At 46.2% G+C, this 17,887-nt stretch overlaps 1 protein-coding gene and 1 non-coding gene across 2 annotated transcripts in view; both read left to right on the top strand.

Moving 5' to 3' along the window:
* KCNB1 (potassium voltage-gated channel subfamily B member 1) overlaps positions 1 to 17,887 on the top strand; it is a 191,823-nt gene that overhangs the window by 136,686 nt on the left and 37,250 nt on the right. The gene's annotated exons all lie outside the window — the stretch shown is intronic.
* On the top strand, positions 5,083 to 5,223 carry LOC119931897. The gene has a single exon (XR_005452200.1). It is a non-coding gene; the product is annotated as a small nucleolar RNA SNORA7 (small nucleolar RNA).

The following is a 17,887-nucleotide window of genomic DNA, read 5'->3' as shown; positions in this document are numbered from 1 at the left end:
AAGGATCTGGGTTTTAATAATAACAATAATAATAATAGCATTTATTAAGCGCTTACTATGTGCAAAGCACTGTTCTAAGCACTGGGGAGGTTACAAGGTGATCAGGTTGTCCCACGGGGGACTCACAGTCTTAATCCCCATTTTACATATGAGGGAACTGAGGTCCAGAGAAGTGAAGTGATTGGCCCAAAGTTACACAGATGACAAGTGGCGGAGCCGGGATTTGAACCTGTGACCTCTGACTCCAAAGCCCGGGCTCTTTCCACTGAGCCACGCTGCTTCTCTGAGATTAAGTTTTAATCCCAACTTGTCTGCTACAGAACCTCGGGAAAGTCACTTCACTTCTTTGCACCTCAGTTCCCTCTTCTGTAAAATGGAGACTAAGACTGTGAGCCCCATGTGGGACGAGGACTGTGTTCAACCTGATTAACTGGCATCTACCCTAGCGCTTAGTACAGTGCCTGGCATAGTAAGCACTAAACAAATGCCATTGTAAAACAAACTGACCCACATGGGGTGGACAGTCTAAGAGAGAGAGAGGACAGGTATTTAATCCCCCTTCATTTTGCAGATGGGGAAACTGGGACCCAGAGAAGTCAAGTGACTTGCCCAAAGTCACACAGCAGGCAAATGGCAGCACCAGGTTTAGAATCCAGGACTTCTGACTCTCACTCCCATGAGAGTCATTACTGCAATACATCACCTGCCTATGCCCCTCTAGACTTTAAGACCCTTGTGGGCAGGAAATGAGTCTATGTTATTATATTGTACTCTCCCAATACTTAGTACAGTGCTCTGCACACATTAAATGCTCAATAAATTTGATTGACTGACTGACTGACATGCCGGGCGAAGTGGGTGAAGAGCCCCGAAAGATATTCTTCCTGTCTAATAATTAGTCATAAGAAAAGAGTCTATAAATAAATAAAATAATAATGGCATTTATTAAGTGCTTACTATGTGCAAAGCACTGTTCTAAGAGCTGGGGAGGTTACAAGGTGATCAGGTTGTCCCACGGGGGGCTCACAGTCTTAATCCCCATTTTACAGGTGAGGTAACTGAGGCACAGAGAAGTAAAGTGACTTGCCCAAAGTCACACAGCTGACAATTGGCAGAGCCGGGATTTGAACCCCTGACCTCTGAGTCCAAAGCCCGGGCTCTTTCCACTGAGCCACGCTGCTTCTCTATCTGGAAAAGATGCACATTTAACTCGTTGCTCTGCATCAGGAAACACCTTGGTTTCCCTGTTTGCTTCTACCCCACTCTAGAAACTTAATGAATGGATGAAACACCTAGCTATATTTAATAACAGAAGCACTAGCGCTATTTATTGAGCTCCCACAGTGCTCAGAGCCCTGGGCTAGAAACTAAGAACAAACAATAGAAGCAGAATGCACCATCCTTACCTTCTTAAAAAAGCCTTCGATCTGAAGGGGGAGGCACAAATTGTCATTATACAATAGGTCCCAAGAGGAAGACCACTGTAGGAACATTAATAAGCGGATATTTGCATGAGTGCTGAGGATGGATTTTAGCATGGCATGATCAGGGGCGGGGGATAATCAGCCAATCAACAAATCAGTGGTGGTTTTTAAGCACTTACTGTGTGGAGAGTTCTGTTATAAGCATGTGGGAGAGCGCACTAGAGTAAGTAGACTGAAGTAGATGCTATCTCTGCACTCAAGGAACTTACAATTTCATGGATGCCCAAAACCAGGGTCCAGAGATCAGGAGAGACTCTCTAACAAGCTCTGAATAAAACAAAAGTCAGTCAGTCAGTCGGTTGTATTTATCGAGTGCTTACTGTGTGCAGAGCACTGTGCTAAGCACCTGGGAGAGTACAATAATAAACACATTCCCTGCCTGCGACAAACTTACTCAAGACCTTGAGTGAACCCCGAAGCATTTGATCTTGAGGTTGATCTCATTCTGCTAGCCGTGCGCTGCACTCCCCGCTAAAAATGCCCCTCAACCACCAGCCCCGAGGCTCTGAGCTTGTCACCTTACTGCCTTTCCCTTCCAGCCCAACCAGGGCAAAGGAATTTTGAAGCAACTGCAGGGTTGGCAGGGCTGACAAGAAGAATTCTGCTGGCGGGAGATCCCAAAGAGCAATGCTGGTAAAAGCACACTGTGTCCTCATCTCTGAGGCCAAAGTATTTCTGATCTCTCATCCTATCCCAACTGGATTATTGCATCAGCCTCCTCTCTGATCTCCCATCCTCCTGTCTCTCCCCACTTCAGTCTGTACTTCACTCTGCTGCCCGGATCCTCTTTGTACAGAAACGCTCTGGGCATGTCACTGCCCTCCTCAAAAATCTCCAGTGGCTGCCTGTCAACCTACGAATCAAGCAAAAACTCCTCACTCTCGGCTTCAAGGCTGTCCATCACCTCACCCCCTCCTACCTCACCTCCCTTATTTTCCCTTATTTTCTTCTTCAGCCCAGCCCTCACCCTCCACTCCTCTGCCGCTAACCTCCTCACTGGGCCTCGTTCTCGCCTGTCCCGCCGTCGACCCCCGGCCGACATCCTCTCCCTGGCCTGGAATGCCCTCCCTCTGCACATCCGCCAAACTAGCTCTCTTCCTCCCTTCAAAGCCCTACTGAGAGCTCACCTCCTTCAGGAGGCCTTCCCAGACTGAACCCCCTTTTTCCTCCCCATCCTACCTCCTTCCCCTCCCCACAGCACTTGTATATATATTTATACAGATTTATTACTCTATTTTACTTGTACATATTTAGTATTCTATTAATTTGTTAATGATGTGCATATAGCTTTAATTCTATTTGTTCTGACGATTTTGACACCTGTCTTCATGTTTTGTTTTGTTGTTTGTCTCCCCCTTCTAGACTGTGAGCCCGTTGTTGGGTAGGGACCGTCTCTATATGTCGCCGACTTGTACTTTCCAAACGCTCAGTACAGTGCTCTGCACACAGTAAGCACTCAATAAATACGATTGAATGAATGAATGAACAAAGTAAGCAGGCCCAGAGTACCATCTTAGACCTGGATCCCATTCCACAGAGTAGAGGAGGCATGAAGTTTGGAAATGGTTTAGTCTTATGAAGTTAATCTATTCCATCTCTTCTCCCCACTACTCCACCTAAATATTAATAAAACATGAATGTGTGAATGAAGAAAGGAATTTAATCAAGATTTTCAAAATGCTAATCCATTAAATATTTTTTCCCACCACGTTGCCAGGTGAAGGTCTTCATTTGGGTTGCAGTTAGATGCAGGAGAGCACATGTTTTGTTTTGTAGTCTGTCTCACCTGTCTACATGTTTTGTTTTGTTGTCCGTCTCCTCCTTCTAGACTGTGAGCCCGTTGTTGGGCAGGGACTATCTCTACATGTTGCCGACTTGTACTTTCCAAGTGCTTAGTACAATGCTCTGAACACAGTAAGCGCTCAATATATATGATTGATTGAATGAATTAATTAATTTTCCAAAAACTCTCCTTAGAGTCTCAGGAATACCTCCCAAAGTATGATTAGTCACCAAAGGGATATCAGACAGGGATTAGTCAATCAATCAATCAATCAATGGAAGAGCACTGTACTAAACCTTTGGGAGAGTAGGCATTCCCTCATTCAGTTGTATTTATTGACTGGGTGCACAGCACTGTACTAAGTGCTTGGGAGAATACGATATAACGATAAATAACACATTCCCTGCCCACAATGAGCTTACAGTCTAGAGGGGGAGGCAGGCAATAATAGAAATAAATGACAGACAAGTACATAAGTGGTGTGGGGCTGAGACAGGGGGATGAATAAAGGGAACAAGTCAGGATTGGCAGACAAGTTCCCTGCCCACAAGAAGCTAATCATCTAGCGGGGAGACAGACACTAAAATAAAATACAGATATTAGGAGAAAAGAGGAAAGTATGGAAGGAGTGGGGTTGGGGAGGGGAAGAATACCGAGGTCTCGCCTTCCCTTATTGAGCCAGTTACTCGGCTTTTTAAAGATTTATGAGGCAATGACAGTAAATGATGAACCTTGGGTCTCTGCCCATGAAAACATCATCAAAACCCAGGCAAACACACCAGCTGACAAGGGAGATGGCAACACCAGAGGGGAAGCTAAATGCATATTTATTAAAATGACACATTGCGCGTTTTGTTGCTCCTTAATATTGACCAACTTGACTCTCACGCCAATCCAACTTCCTTCCTTCTTCAAGTTCTAGGGTGCCAGGTGACCTTTGGCCCTTCTCATTCATTTATTCATTCAATAGTATTTACTGAGTGCTTACTGAGTGGAGAGCACTGTACTAAGCGCTTGGAAATTCCTCCTCCTCCTCCTCCTCCTCCTCACATGTGCTGGAGAGAAGATGAGGTTTTGATGTCCAGATGGGATTGTCTCTCCCTCCTTGAAAATATCCTTTCTCCCACCGCCCCCTGCCACCCATGGGAAAAAATAGCTGGCATTCCCTGGAGCTTGGCCAATTTGCCCGTTCATTTGCAAACACCATTAGTAGCCAATCCCTAAGTCACCCTGTTTCCCCCAGCTTGGATCTCCCTTTATCCCCAAATCCAAGATCTTCCCACACTCAAAACCCTTCTAAAATCCCACATCTTTCAACAAGCCGTTGTGGGCAGGTAATGTGTATGTTCATTGTACTCTCCCAAGTGCTTAGTACAGTGTTTTGCACACAGTAAGCGCTCAATAAATATGATTGCATGAAAGAATGAATAGCCCAGCTTCCTGAGCCAGGTCATCCCTTCAGTCAACACTAGCCTTTATGATAATTGTGGTATTTAGTAAGCACTTACTCTGTGCCAAGCACTGTACTAAGCCCTGGGGTACATACAGGATAATTAGACCCCACATGGCACTCACAGTCTAAGTACGAGGGAGAACAGGTATTGAATCCCCATTTAGCAGTTGAGGGATCTGGGCCACAGAGAAGGGACCCACCCATAATCACACAGCGGGAAAGTAGAAGAGTCGGGATTAGAACCGAGGACCTCTGACTCCCGGTTCCATGCTCTTTTCACAAAACCATGCTGTTAGCCCGTGTGAATTTTTTCATCCCCATCCTTAGTACTTCTGCATTTACGCCTCCCAAATTATACATTTCCCCTCTCGGGGTCACACCTGGAGAGTTGTTTCCAGTCCTCTACCAGTCTCGACTAAGGGAGGGAGAGTCAAGCAGAGGCCTACCCATTCCATTCCTAGCTTGGGCAGTGGCTAGCGAGTGGAAGGCCATCTGCCGCAAGTCAAAACTCACCCGTGCTGGGCAGCAGCAGCACGGGAGAGAGTCGAGGGTGGAGACTCAAGTTGACTGCACGGAAGGAGGTAAACCACTTCTGGATTTTTGCCAAAAAAAACTCTCTGGATCCACTACCGGAACGATTGCAGATGGAGGTGGGGCGTTCCGGAAGAGATGTGTCCACGGAGTCGCTATGGGTCGGAAACGAATCGAGGGCATAAGACAAGACAAATTATACATTCAATCATTTATTTTGATAACTCTAGTATCTTAATGTCTGCATTTCCCTTAGAGTGGAAGCTCCTTGTGGGCAGGCAATGTGTTGCTTCTTAATTTGGCACTTTCCGTGCAAGTAATACAATGCATCGCATCAAATGTTACTACCGATGCCCTAGTGTGAAAATCTGAAGCGAAATGTACGTACCAAAGTCCAAGGTGGCCAGTAAGTAAGAGAAGCAGTGTGGCCTAGTGGAAGAAGCCCAGGCCTGAGAGTCAGAGGACCTGGGTTCTAATCCCACCTCCGTCAATTGCTTGCTGCTTGACCTTAGGCCTGTCCATCTCAAAGAGTTCCACCCCACCAATTTCCAGGGGAGTAAACTGAAGTGAGTTGTCTTGATCTGTTGGCGAAGTGGACAGAGCATGGGCCAGAGAGTCAGAAAGTCATGGGTTCTAATCCCGGCTCTGCCACGTGTCTGCTGTGTGACCTTGGGCAAGTCACTTCACTTCTCTGTGCCTCAGTTGCCTCATCTGTAAAACGGATATTGAGACTGTGAGCCAGCGTGGCTCAGTGGAAAGAGCATGAGCTTGGGAGTCAGAGGTCATGGGTTCAAATCCCAGCTCCGCCACTTGTCAGCTGTGTGACTTTGGGCAAGTCACTTAACTTGTCTGTGTCTCAATTACCTCATCTGTAAAATGGGGATTAAGATTGTGAGCCCCACATGGGACAACCTGATCACTTTGTATCTTCCACCACTTAGAACAGTGCTTTGCACACAGTAAACGCTTAACAAATACCAAAATTATTATTATTATTATTATGTGGGCCAAGGACCTGATTTGCTTGTATCCACACCAACAAGTAAGTGCCTGGCACATAGTAAGCACTTAACAAATACCACAATCATTACTATTACTATTAATAAAAAGTGCCTTCCATTAGTAAAGGAACATTCCCTCTTCCATCTCTTTGTCTCCATGTCCCAGGAACTCTTGAGATCAGCAAACTGTCCCCTTTGTCCAAGGAAGGGGCTCTCCACTAGATCATAAACTCCTCAAGGGAAGGGATCATTACGGCTTAATCAAAACACTTAGTTTTGATTACTAAACTAATATGGCACCCCGTAGACACTCAGGAAAAACTATTGACTGATTTAACAGGAAGGTGGCCCTGCCTATTTTTGTCCCATCCCCCAATTGCTTGTGAAGTAGCATCGTGACCCCTCTTTTCAATTGACAAAATTGGTCCCATGCCAACCCCATACCTAATCTGATACCCAGACTCAGGGACAGTCCTAGGCTCTGTCCATTGGACCATACTACCTGCTCCAGGAAGGGGACTGCCCCATGCTCCTCCAGGGCCTCTGAAAAATGCCATCAATCGGCGGTATTGATTGAGTCCTTACCATGAGCACGGCGCTGCCTAACCCCTCTAATACAGTTCCAAATTTAGTCATTCCCAAATCCTTCCTTAACCAAAATGCTTCCATTTTCAGACCTCTTTTTTATTTCAGTCGATGGCAGAGCACTTCGTTTTCTCTACTTTGTCTTGCACGAGGCACTTCATCCAACCTGTCTCATTTTTTTAATTAAACTCGGGCCACAAGGAGGGCCCTGTTTTAATAACCTGACAGGCCGAACAATTTCTTGAGGTAACTAAATGAAAAATTACATGGTCTCAGAGAAGGGAAGGAGCTGCGGGTTAGGAGAGGAGACCTTTCCGGAGCCAGCCTGATGTTCTTGGGTTAATTGGAATTTTGAACTGTTTCCCATTACCTGTTATCAGCTTGAGCAGCTGGTCTACTTTTAGGCCCCACAGGCCCCACCAGGCCCTCAGACTTAAACTTTCGGGTCCCAAACCAAGTCCCCTTCTGCCTCCTCTCGCCCTCCCCAGGCTGTGTCTTCATCAGATCAGAGATTCCCAGGGCTACCGTGAAAGTGGATCAGGTCACGGGGTGGGTGGGGAGGAAAAAGTCGCCATGGGCCTGCCTCCTTGTTCATTCATTCATTCAATTGTATTTATTGAGCGCTTACTGTGTGCAGAGCACTGTACTAAGTGCTTGGAAAGTACAATTCGGCAACAAATAGAATCAATCCCTACCCCACAATGGGCTCACAGTCTAGATGGGGGGAATTGCAACACGGAAGGGGGAAGGGGGCCCCTCCACCCTGTTTTCCATTTTATCATGAGGGATACTAAATTCCTCAGTATCCAGCAGTACAGATGGGAAGCAGCATGGCCTAGTGGACAGAGCATGGGCCTGGAGTCAGAAGGACCTGGGTTCTAACTTCAACTCTGCCTCTTGTCTGCTGTGTGACCTTGGGCAAGCCACTTGATAGTAAGCGCTCAATAAATACGATTGATGATGATGACTTGATTTATCTGTGCCTCAGTTACCTCAGATGCAAAAGAGGGGGCTAAGACTGTGAGCCCCATGTGGGCAGGGATTGGGTCCAACCAGATTAACTTGTATCTACTTCAGTGCTTAGAATAGTGCCTGACACACAGTAAGCAGATAAGATATACCATTGTTGTTATTATTATTATTATTATTATTTCACTTCATTCATTCATTCAGTCGTATTTATTGAGCGCTTACGGTGTGCAGAGAACTGTACTAAGCGCTTGGGAAGTACAAGTTGGCAACATATAGAGACAGTCCCTACCCAACAGTGGGCTCACAGTCTAGAAGCATCTCAATCTTCTAGTTTAGCATCTCAATAGTTAAACGTGCTTGGTATGTCCATCACTTAATAGTAGTAATAATGGTGATGGTATTTGTTAAGCATTTACTATGTGCCAAACTCTGTTCTAAGCGCTGGGGTAGATACAAGGTAATGAGGTTGTCCCACGTGGGGCTCACAGTCTTCATCCCCATTTTACAGATGAGGGAACTGAGGCACAGAGAAGTGAAGTGACTTGCCCTAGGTCACACAACTGATAAGTGGCAGAGCCGGATTAGAACCCACGACCTCTGAACCACATGCTAGTCAGTCAATCGTATTTATTGAGTGTTCACTCTGTGCAGAACACTGTACTAAGCACTTGGGAGAGGACAATACAATAATAAACAGACACATTCCCTGCCCACAATAAATTTACAGTCTAGAGACAAGTTTATGGCCTAGAGTCTTCTGCTTACACAAATCCTGAGGGAGAAATTACATGGATGTCTGGGCCTCTCTGCCCAGGCAAGGGGCAAACACCACCCTAACAGTCTGGCCTTCTGAATCCAGGGCTCGCTTCTTGTTTCTGTGGGCTTTAGCGGCGGGCCACGTGGCAGAATTGAGATACAAGCCTATCATCAGTAGTTATTGAGCACCTGCTGGATGCAGAGTCCTGTACTAGGCCCTAGGGAGCATAGAATGAGAGTAGAAGACATGGGACCTGCCTAGAATAGCTTGGGCCTGAGAGTTAGAGGACCTGGGTTCTAATTCCACTTGTTGCCTCACTTCCTCCGTGCCTCATCTGCAGATTGGGGATTCAACACCTGTTCTCCCGCCTACTTAGGCTGAGAGCCCCATGTGGGACCTGATGATCTTGTATCTACCCCAATGCTTGGTATATAGTAAATGCTTAACCAATACCACAATATAATAATTGCAGTATTTGTTAAATGCTTACTACTTGCCAGGAACTATACGAAGCGCTGGGGTAGGCAAATAGTGTTGGACATAGTCCCAGTTCCTCATAGGGCTCACAGTCTCAATCCGCGTTTTACAGACGAGGTAACTGAGGCCCAGAGAAGTAGAAGTGACTTGCCCGAGGTCAAACAGCAGACAAATGGCAGAGCCGGGAATAAAACCCATGACCTTCTAACTCCTAGGCCCGAGATCTATCCACTAGGCCACACTGCTTCCGCCTCAGTTCTGCCTTTGTGTCTGCTCCATGAGGCATGGGATTTCCGATCCATATCCCCAAGCCCAGCGTTCATTCATTCAATCGTATTTATTGAGCGCTTACTGTGTGCAGAGCACTGTACTAAGCGCTTAGGAAGTACAAGTTGGCAACATATAGAGACGGTCCCTACCCAACAACGGGCTCACAGTCTAGAGGGGGGAGACAGACAACAAAACAAAACATGTGGACAGGTGTCAAGTCATCAGAATAAATAGAAGTAAAGCTAGATGCACAACATTAACAAAATAAATAGAATAGTAAGATGTGAGTGTGACGGCCTGGACCTGAGCCTTAAAAAAACGGGGCTTCCTTGTGGGGGGTGGGGGGCGGGGGGCGGGCAGAAATCTAATGGAAAAAAAGGCAAGCCTGTTGCTGTCTAAATGAACTCTTAAAATGGTCAGATGGAACAGACTGTTATGTTTTTCTCCTGCGCGACGGGGATTCGTCTGGAAAAGCAAACACAATACCCAGGGTTGGTTTGAGCAAGTCACGGGGTGGTTGGGTCTAAGTGGCAGGGAGTGCTTTGGCAGTTAGCCTTCCTTATCCCTGGTGATGCTAAAAGTGGATTTTAAAAGATGTGGGAGCGAAAGCAGTGGGGCCAGGGGAGGTAAGTTGCAGGTGGAAGACCGATTGCAATTCCGCTTTAAAGATGTAGGAGATGTAGCCTTAAACTCCCATATTCTCTCTCCCAATAAGGACACAGTAAAACAAAGCGTCAGGCAGCATTGTGTCCCAGCTGAAGACTGGGAGTCCACCCGTTGTTGGGTAGGGATTGTCTCTATCTATTGCGGAATTGTACTTCCCAAGCACTTAGTACAGCGATCTGTGCACAGTAAGCGCTCAATAAATATGATCGAGTGAATCAATTTGCTTAGGACGGACTTGCACGGCTCACTGCCATCAAGAACGGAGTGGCTCGCTTTGACCAAAGCCTTCTCATGGATGTTTCCTGCTCATTCATTCATTCATTCAATCGTATTTATTGAGCGCTTACTGTGTGCAGAGCACTGTACTAAGCACTTGGTAAGTACAAGCCGGCGACATATAGAGACGGTCCCTACCCAACAACAGGCTCACAGTCTAGAAGGGGGAGATAGACAACAAAACAAAACATGGAGACAGGTGTCAAAATTGTCAGAACAAATAGAATTAAAGCTCTATGCACTTCATTAACAAACTAAATAGAATAGTAAATATGTACAAGTAAAATAAATAGAGTAATAAATCTGTACAAACATATATACAAGTGCTGTGGGGAGGGGAAGGTAGGGCTGGGGGGATGGGGAGGGGGAGAGGAAAAAGGGGGCTCAGTCTGGGAAGGCCTCCTGGAGGAGGTGAGCTCTCAGTGGGGCTTTGAAGGGAGGAAGAGAGCTAGCTTGGTGGCTCTGCGGAGGGAGGGCATTCTGGGCCAGGGGAAGGACGTGGGCCGGGGGTCGACGGCAGACGGGCGAGAACGAGGCCCAGTGAGGAGGTTAGCGGCGGCAGAGGAGCGGAGGATGCGGGCTGGGCTGGAGAAGGACAGAAGGGAGGTGAAATAGGAGGGGGCGAGGGGATGGACAGCCTCGAAGCCGAGATTTTTTTTTGAAAATCACAAAACTGTCCTTTAGGATCCATTGCTCCTGGATCCATTCTGCCAGTTTCCTGGAATAATAATGATGCATCCCTATGTCTATGTCCCCTCTTAGATTGTGAGCTCCTGGAGAGACAGAGACTGTCTCTCACGGCGAATTCTCTATCAGCGCTTAGTACAGTGCACTGCACACAGTAAGCACTTAATAAATACTATTACTACCACACACAAAATCGTAGCTCCTGGTTCCTGAGGCCCCAGCTGGAGTTAGCAGAAGCACGAACTTCCTGGGAAAAATGAGTCTGTGAAAAATAATAACCTGGGGATTATAGATCATCTATAAATAAATTTATGGATATGGTAGTGAGTGAGTGTAGATCAGATTTACATGTGTAGGTTGCTTCTTTCTAAGGAGCATCTGTTGGCATTTTGTGGACACACATAAAGCACATGCATAATATTACTAATACTATTAGTAATAGTAATGATAATAACTGTGGTATTTGTTAAGTGCTTAATATGTTCCATTGGGGTAGTATGGCCCCACTTCATTCATTCATTCATTCAACTGTATTTATTGAGTGCTTGCTGTGTGCAAAGCACTGTACTAAGCCCTTGGGAGAATACAATATAACAATAAACGGACACATTCCCTGACCACAACGAGCTTACACGCTAGATGGAAGACCTGTTGTGCTTCATCCTGAGAAGTGGCCAGGCCTAGTGGAAGGACACAGGCTTGGGAGACCGAGGTCCTGGGTTCGAATCCTGACTCTACCACTTGACTGTTTTGTGACCTTGGGCAAGACACTTCACTTCACTTCTCTGGGCCTCAGCTTCCTCATCTATAAAATGGAGGTAAAATACCTATTATCCCTCTCCCTTAGACTGTGAGCCCATGTGGGACAGGAACTGGGTCCCTGCTCATATTGTATCTACCCCAGTGCTTAGCACAACTCTGGACACTTAGTAAATGCTAAACAAATATCACAAGTTATGCTGTGTGAGCTTGGGCAAATCACTTAACTTCTCTGGGTCTAAGTTCCCACATCTGTAAAATGGGGATTAAGAGTGTAAACCCCATGTGGGACCGGAACTGTGTTCAACCTGATTAACTTGTATCTACCCCAGTGCTTAGAACAGTGCTTGGCACATAGTAAGGATTTAACAAGTACCATAATTATTACTATCATGACAGGACAGTTTATAATGGCATCTATTAAGTACTTACTATGTGCAAAGCACTGTTCTAAGTGCTGGGGAGGTTACAAGGTGATCAGGTTGTCCCACGGGTGGGCTCACAGTTTTAATCCCCATTTTACAGATGAGGGAACTGAGGCCCAGAGAAGTGAAGTGACTTGCCCAAAGTCACACAGCCGACAATTGGTGGAGCCGGGAATTGAACCCATGACCTCTGACTCCAAAGCCCGGGCTCTTTCCACTGAGCCACGCTGCTTCTCCTGTTCCTGTTGCTGGACTCATTCCAAAGTGATACAGCAAAAAGGCTCTATCTCTTGCCCTCAAGGGGCTGATTCTTGAGAGTGCTTTGCTCCCAGATCCATTCTGCCAGTTACCAGGGATAAAAATAATAATAATAATAATAATAATAGTATCTGTTAAGTGCTTACTATGTGCCAAGTACTGTTCTAAACACTGGGGTAGATGCAAAGTAATCAGGTTGAACACAGTCCAACTCCTCCCCACATGGGGCTCACAGTCTTAGCCCCCATTTTACAGATAAGGAAACTGAGGCACAGAGAAGTGTAGTGATTTGTCCAAGGTCACACAGCAGACAGTGTTGGAGCTGGGATTAGAACCTACATCCTCTGCCACCCAAGGCCTTGCTCTTGCTACTGGGAAATGCTGGGCACTAAGCCAGAAGCCAGGAGCCCCATAGAAATCATTCATTCAATCATATTTATTGAGCACTTACTGTGTGCAGAGCACTGTACTAAGCACTTATACCTGAAGCTATAAAGATGAGTTATGCCAACAGCTTCCTGGCAGGCTGTTTTCTTTCCCGATGGAACAGCTGGCAAAAGGATTCCGTCCTCCCCATGGCCTTAATATAAACAAATTGGCTTCATTCTGGGATTAGCCGAATGACAGAGGGATCCTATTTGGTGGTTTATTTTCTCTCATTCACCAGCAGAGCTAGCATCCCCCTGAAGGAGCCCAGATTCTGCTAGGAGAGACAGCTAATCCTCAGGTCTGTGAATAAGTCTTATGAGGATCCTTTTTACAAGGGAAATACCAGCAGAGATGCAGACAGGCAGAAAGGGAGAGAGAGAGAGAGAGAGAGAGAGAGAGAGAGAGAGAGAGAGAGAGAGAGAGAGAGAGAGAGAGAGAGAGAGCACGAGAGAGAGAAAGAAATAGAGAAAGAAAGAGAGAGAGAAAGGAAGGAAGGAAGGAAGGAAGGAAGGAAGGAAGGAAGGAAGGAAGAGAAAGGGAGAGAGAAAGAAAGAAAAAAGGAAAGAGGAAAGGAAGAGAGGGAGGGAGGGAAAAAAGAAAGAAAGGAAGGAAGGAAGGAAGGAAGGAAGGAAGGAAGGAAGGAAGGAAGGAAGGAAGGGAAAGGGAGAGAGAGAAAGGGAGAGAGAGAAAGAAAAAAGGAAAGAGGAAACGAAGAGAGGGAGGGAGGGGAAAAGAAAGAAAGAAAGAAAGAAAGAAAGAAAGAAAGAAAGAAAGAAAGAAAGAAAGAAAGAAAGAAAGAAAAAGGGAGAGAGAGAGAGAAAGAAAGAAAGAAAAAAGGAAAGAGGAAAGGAAGGGAGGGAGGGAGGGAGGAAAGAAAGAAAGAAAGGAAGGAAGGAAGAAAGAAAGAAAGAAAGAAAGAAAGAAAGAAAGAAGGAAAGAAAGAAGGAAAGAAAGAAGGAAAGAAGGAAAGAAAGAAAGAAAGAAAGAAAGAAAAAGGAAGGAAGGAAGGAAGGAAGGAAGGAAGGAAGGAAGGAAGGAAGGAAGGAAGGAAGGAAGGAAGAAAAAGAGAAAGAAAGATGATTATTAGGTTCATGCGATCTCCACAATGGGTCCTAGAGACATACAAGCCCTCCTCAGTCAATCAACCTTTGGCATTTACGAAGTGCTTTACTATGTACAGAGACTGTACTAAACGTTGTAAGCTCCTCCTCTAGATTGCAAACTCCTTCTGGGCAGGAAATGTGTCTATCAGCTCAGTTATACTGTCCAAGCACTTAGTACAGTGCTCTGCAGACAGCAAACAATCAGTATTATTGACTGATTGACGGATGGATTGGGAAAGTACGATAGAGCCGAGTAGGCTGATGTGGTCTCTCCCCACAGAACTGTGGGCCTAGACAGACCTTCTTCCCGGAAATCAGGACTGTTATGGAACATCTGAAAAAATGGGGATTAAGACTGCTAGCCCCATGTGGGACAGGGACTGTTTCTGACCTGATTATCTTAGAACAATGCCTGGCACATGTGAAGCACTTTAACAAATCCCATTAAAAAACAATCCCCATTTTACAGATAATAATAATAATGGCATTTATTAAGCGCTTACTATGTGCAAAGCACTGTTCTAAGCGCTGGGGAGGTTACAAGGAGATCAGCTTGTCCCACGGGGGGCTCACAGTCTTAATTCCCATTTTACAGAAGAGGGAACTGAGGCACAGAGAAGTTAAGTGACTTGCCCAAAGTCACACAGCTGACAGTTGGCGGAGCCGGGATTTAAACCCATGACCTCTGACTCCAAAGCCCGGGCTCTTTCCCCTGAGCCACACTGCTTCTCTAACTATGAGTTAACTGAGACACAGAGAAGTTAATAATAAAAATGGTGTTTTTTAAAGCGCTTACTACTTGCCAAGCACTGTTCTAAGATAATCAGGTTGAACCCAGTCCCTGTCCCACATGGCGCTCGCAGTCTTAAGCCCCACTGTACAGATGAGGGAAGTGAGGCACAGAGAGGTTAAGTGACTTGCCCAAAGTCACACAGCAAACAAGTGGCGGAGCCAGGATCAGAACCCAGGTCCTTCTGACTCCCACTGGCTCTATCCACTAGACCACACTGCTACTTGCATGGTCTAAAATGGGGATAAGATCCTTGTTGCCCGTGCTGTAGACTGTAAGCTCCTTGTAGACAGGGATCATGTCTACCAACTCGGAAAGAAAGAAGGAACGAAAAGCAGAAAGAAAGAGCTTAGTGGAAAGAGCGCAGGCTTGGGAGTCAGAGGACGTAGGTTCTAATCCCAGCTCCGTCACTTGTCTCTGTGTGACCTTGGGCAAGCCACTTAACTTCTCTGTGCCTCAGTTACCTCATCCTATAAAATGTGGATTAAGACTGTGAGCCCCCCCCGTGGGACAACCTGATTACCTTGTATCTACCCTAGTGCTTAGAACAGTGCTCGGCACATAGTAAGCACTTAACAAATACCATAATTATTATTATTATTGTATCCTACTTTTCCAAGCACTTAGCACAGTGATCTGCCCTCAGCAAGCACTCATTAAATACCCCTGATTGATTGACTCATTCTCAGATTGTGAGCCTCCACGAGGGACGGAGATTGTATCCAAGATCATTATTCATTCATTTCATTCAATCATATTTATTGGGCGCAGAGCACTGTACTAAGCGCTTGGGAAGTACAAGTCGGCAACGTATAGACTGTCCCTACCCAACAACGGGCTCACAGTCTTGAAGGGGGAGACAGACAACGAAACAAAACATGTGGGACAGGTGTCAAGTCATCAGAATAAATAAAAATAAAGCTAGATGCACATTATTAACAAAATAAATAGAATAGTAAATAGGTACAAGTAAAATAGAGTAATAAATCTGTATAAATATATGCAAGTGCTTTGGGGAGGGGAAGGAGGTAGGGCCGGGGGGTGGGGAGGAGGAGAGGAAAATGGGGGCTCAGTGTGGGAAGGCCTCCTGGAGGAGGTGAGCTTTCAATAGGGCTTTGAAGGGAGGAAGAGAGCTAGTTTGGTGGATGTGCAGAGGGAGGGCATTCCAGGCTAGGGGAAGGATGTGGGCCGGAGGTTGACGGCGGGACGGGTGAGAACGAGGCCCAGTGAGGAGGTGAGCGGCGGCAGAGGAGCGGAGGGTGCGGGCTGGGCTGGAGAAGGGGAGAAGGGAGGTGAGGTCGGAGGGGGCAAGGTGATGGACAGCCTTGAAGCCGAGAGTTAGGAGTTTTTGCTTGATTCGTAGGTTGACAGGCAGCCACTGGAGATTTTTGAGGAGGGGAGTGACATGCCCAGAGCATTTCTGTACAAAGATAATCCGGGCAGCAGAGTGAAGTACAGACTGAAGCTGGGAGAGAATTATCTTGTCTCTCCTCCCAGTGCTTAGCACATAGCAAGTGCTTAATAAATGCAATAATTACTATGATTCTGGCTGTCTTGTTCGTAGAACACCCCCTCTGCTTCCTCCCCCGGGGGTGGGGAATCCCTGCAGGCTAGGTTCTAGTGGCAGGTAATTTCTCACAGAAGAAAACCCAGCCTCACTCCTGCAGAAGGCCTTGTTCCAACCCTGCGGCCGTCTGGGCTCGGGGTTTAAATCTGCGGATTCTGGTTTGTGGTGGAGAAAATCTTCTTAAGCATGTGGGTCTTACTGTCAGCAAGATTGAGCCCTTCACCGCTGCCTCTTCTCAGGCCAGCGAGCGGTGGCTCACCAAGCAGGGGCCAGAGACAGGCGGCATTCACTCATTCAGTCGTATTTATTGAACGCTTATGTATTATTGAGCATTATACTAAGCACTTGGGAGAGTACAATACAATAAACAGACATGTTCTCCACCCACAATGATCTTACAGCCTAGAGAAGCAGCGTGGCTCAACGGAAAGAGCGCGGGCTTGGGAGTCGGAGGTCATGGGTTCTAATCCTTGGCTCCGCCACTTGTCAGCTGGGTGACTTTGGGCAAGTCACAACTTCTCTGTGCCTCAGTTCCCTCATCTGGAAAATGGGGATTAAGACTGTGAGCCCCACATGGGACAACCTGATTACCTTGTATCCCCCCAGCGCTTAGAACAGTGCTTGGCAGATAGTAAGCGCTTAACAAATATTATTATTATTATTATTAAAGGAGACGTTCATTCAATCATATTTATTGAGTGCTTACTGTGTGCAGAGCACTGTTCTAAGTGCTTGGGAAGTACAAGCTGGCAACATATAGAGACAGTCCCTACCCAACAGTGGGCTCACAGTCTAGAAGGGGGAGACAGAGAACAAAACCAAACATACTAACAAAATAAAATAGAATAGATAGGTACAAGTAAAATAAATAAATAAATAGAGTAATAAATATGTACAAACATATATACATAAATACAGGGGCTGTGGGGAGGGGAAGGAGGTAAGGCTGGGGGGATGGGGAGGGGGAGAGGAACCCTGTCTCTTCACCACTCCTCAACCCCCAGGACCGAGGCCCATACCAACAAGCACACAAGTCACTATTGTATATTTGTATATTGTATACTATTGTACATGATCTTGTACATATTTACTATTCTATTTATTTTATTTTGTTAATATGTTTTGTTTTGTTGTCTGCCTCCCCCTTCTAGACTGTGAGCCCGCTGTAGGGTAGGGACCATCTCTATATGTTGCCAACTTGTACTTCCCAAGCGCTTAGTCCAGTGCTCTGCACACAGTAAGCACTCAATAAATACGATTGAATGAATGAATGAATCCACGGCAGCTCTCTCTTTTTTTTTTTTTTTTTTGCTAAGTGCTTACTATGTGTCAAGCACTGTTCTAAGCACTGGGATAGATACAAGCTAATCAGGTTAGACACGGTCCCTGTCCCACAGGGGGGCTCACAGTCTTCATCCCCATTTTACAGATGAGGTAACTGAAGCTCAGAGAAGTTAAGTGACCTGTCCAAGGAAACCCAGACAGGTGGCAGAGCTGTCCCATTTCTGGGGCCGAGCATCAGGCTCCTTTCCTTTCAGGCCACAGGGAGAGGTGGGGAAAGACGCTCGGGTCATTTGGGAACGCTGTGGACTGAACAGGTCTTGCGGGAATCCT

The sequence above is a fragment of the Tachyglossus aculeatus genome, chromosome 8, assembly GCF_015852505.1.
Source record: "Tachyglossus aculeatus isolate mTacAcu1 chromosome 8, mTacAcu1.pri, whole genome shotgun sequence".
Taxonomy (NCBI): Eukaryota; Metazoa; Chordata; class Mammalia; order Monotremata; family Tachyglossidae; genus Tachyglossus; species Tachyglossus aculeatus.
The sequence above is the reverse complement of the archived record's forward strand: the minus strand, read 5'-3'. Positions and strand labels throughout refer to the sequence as shown.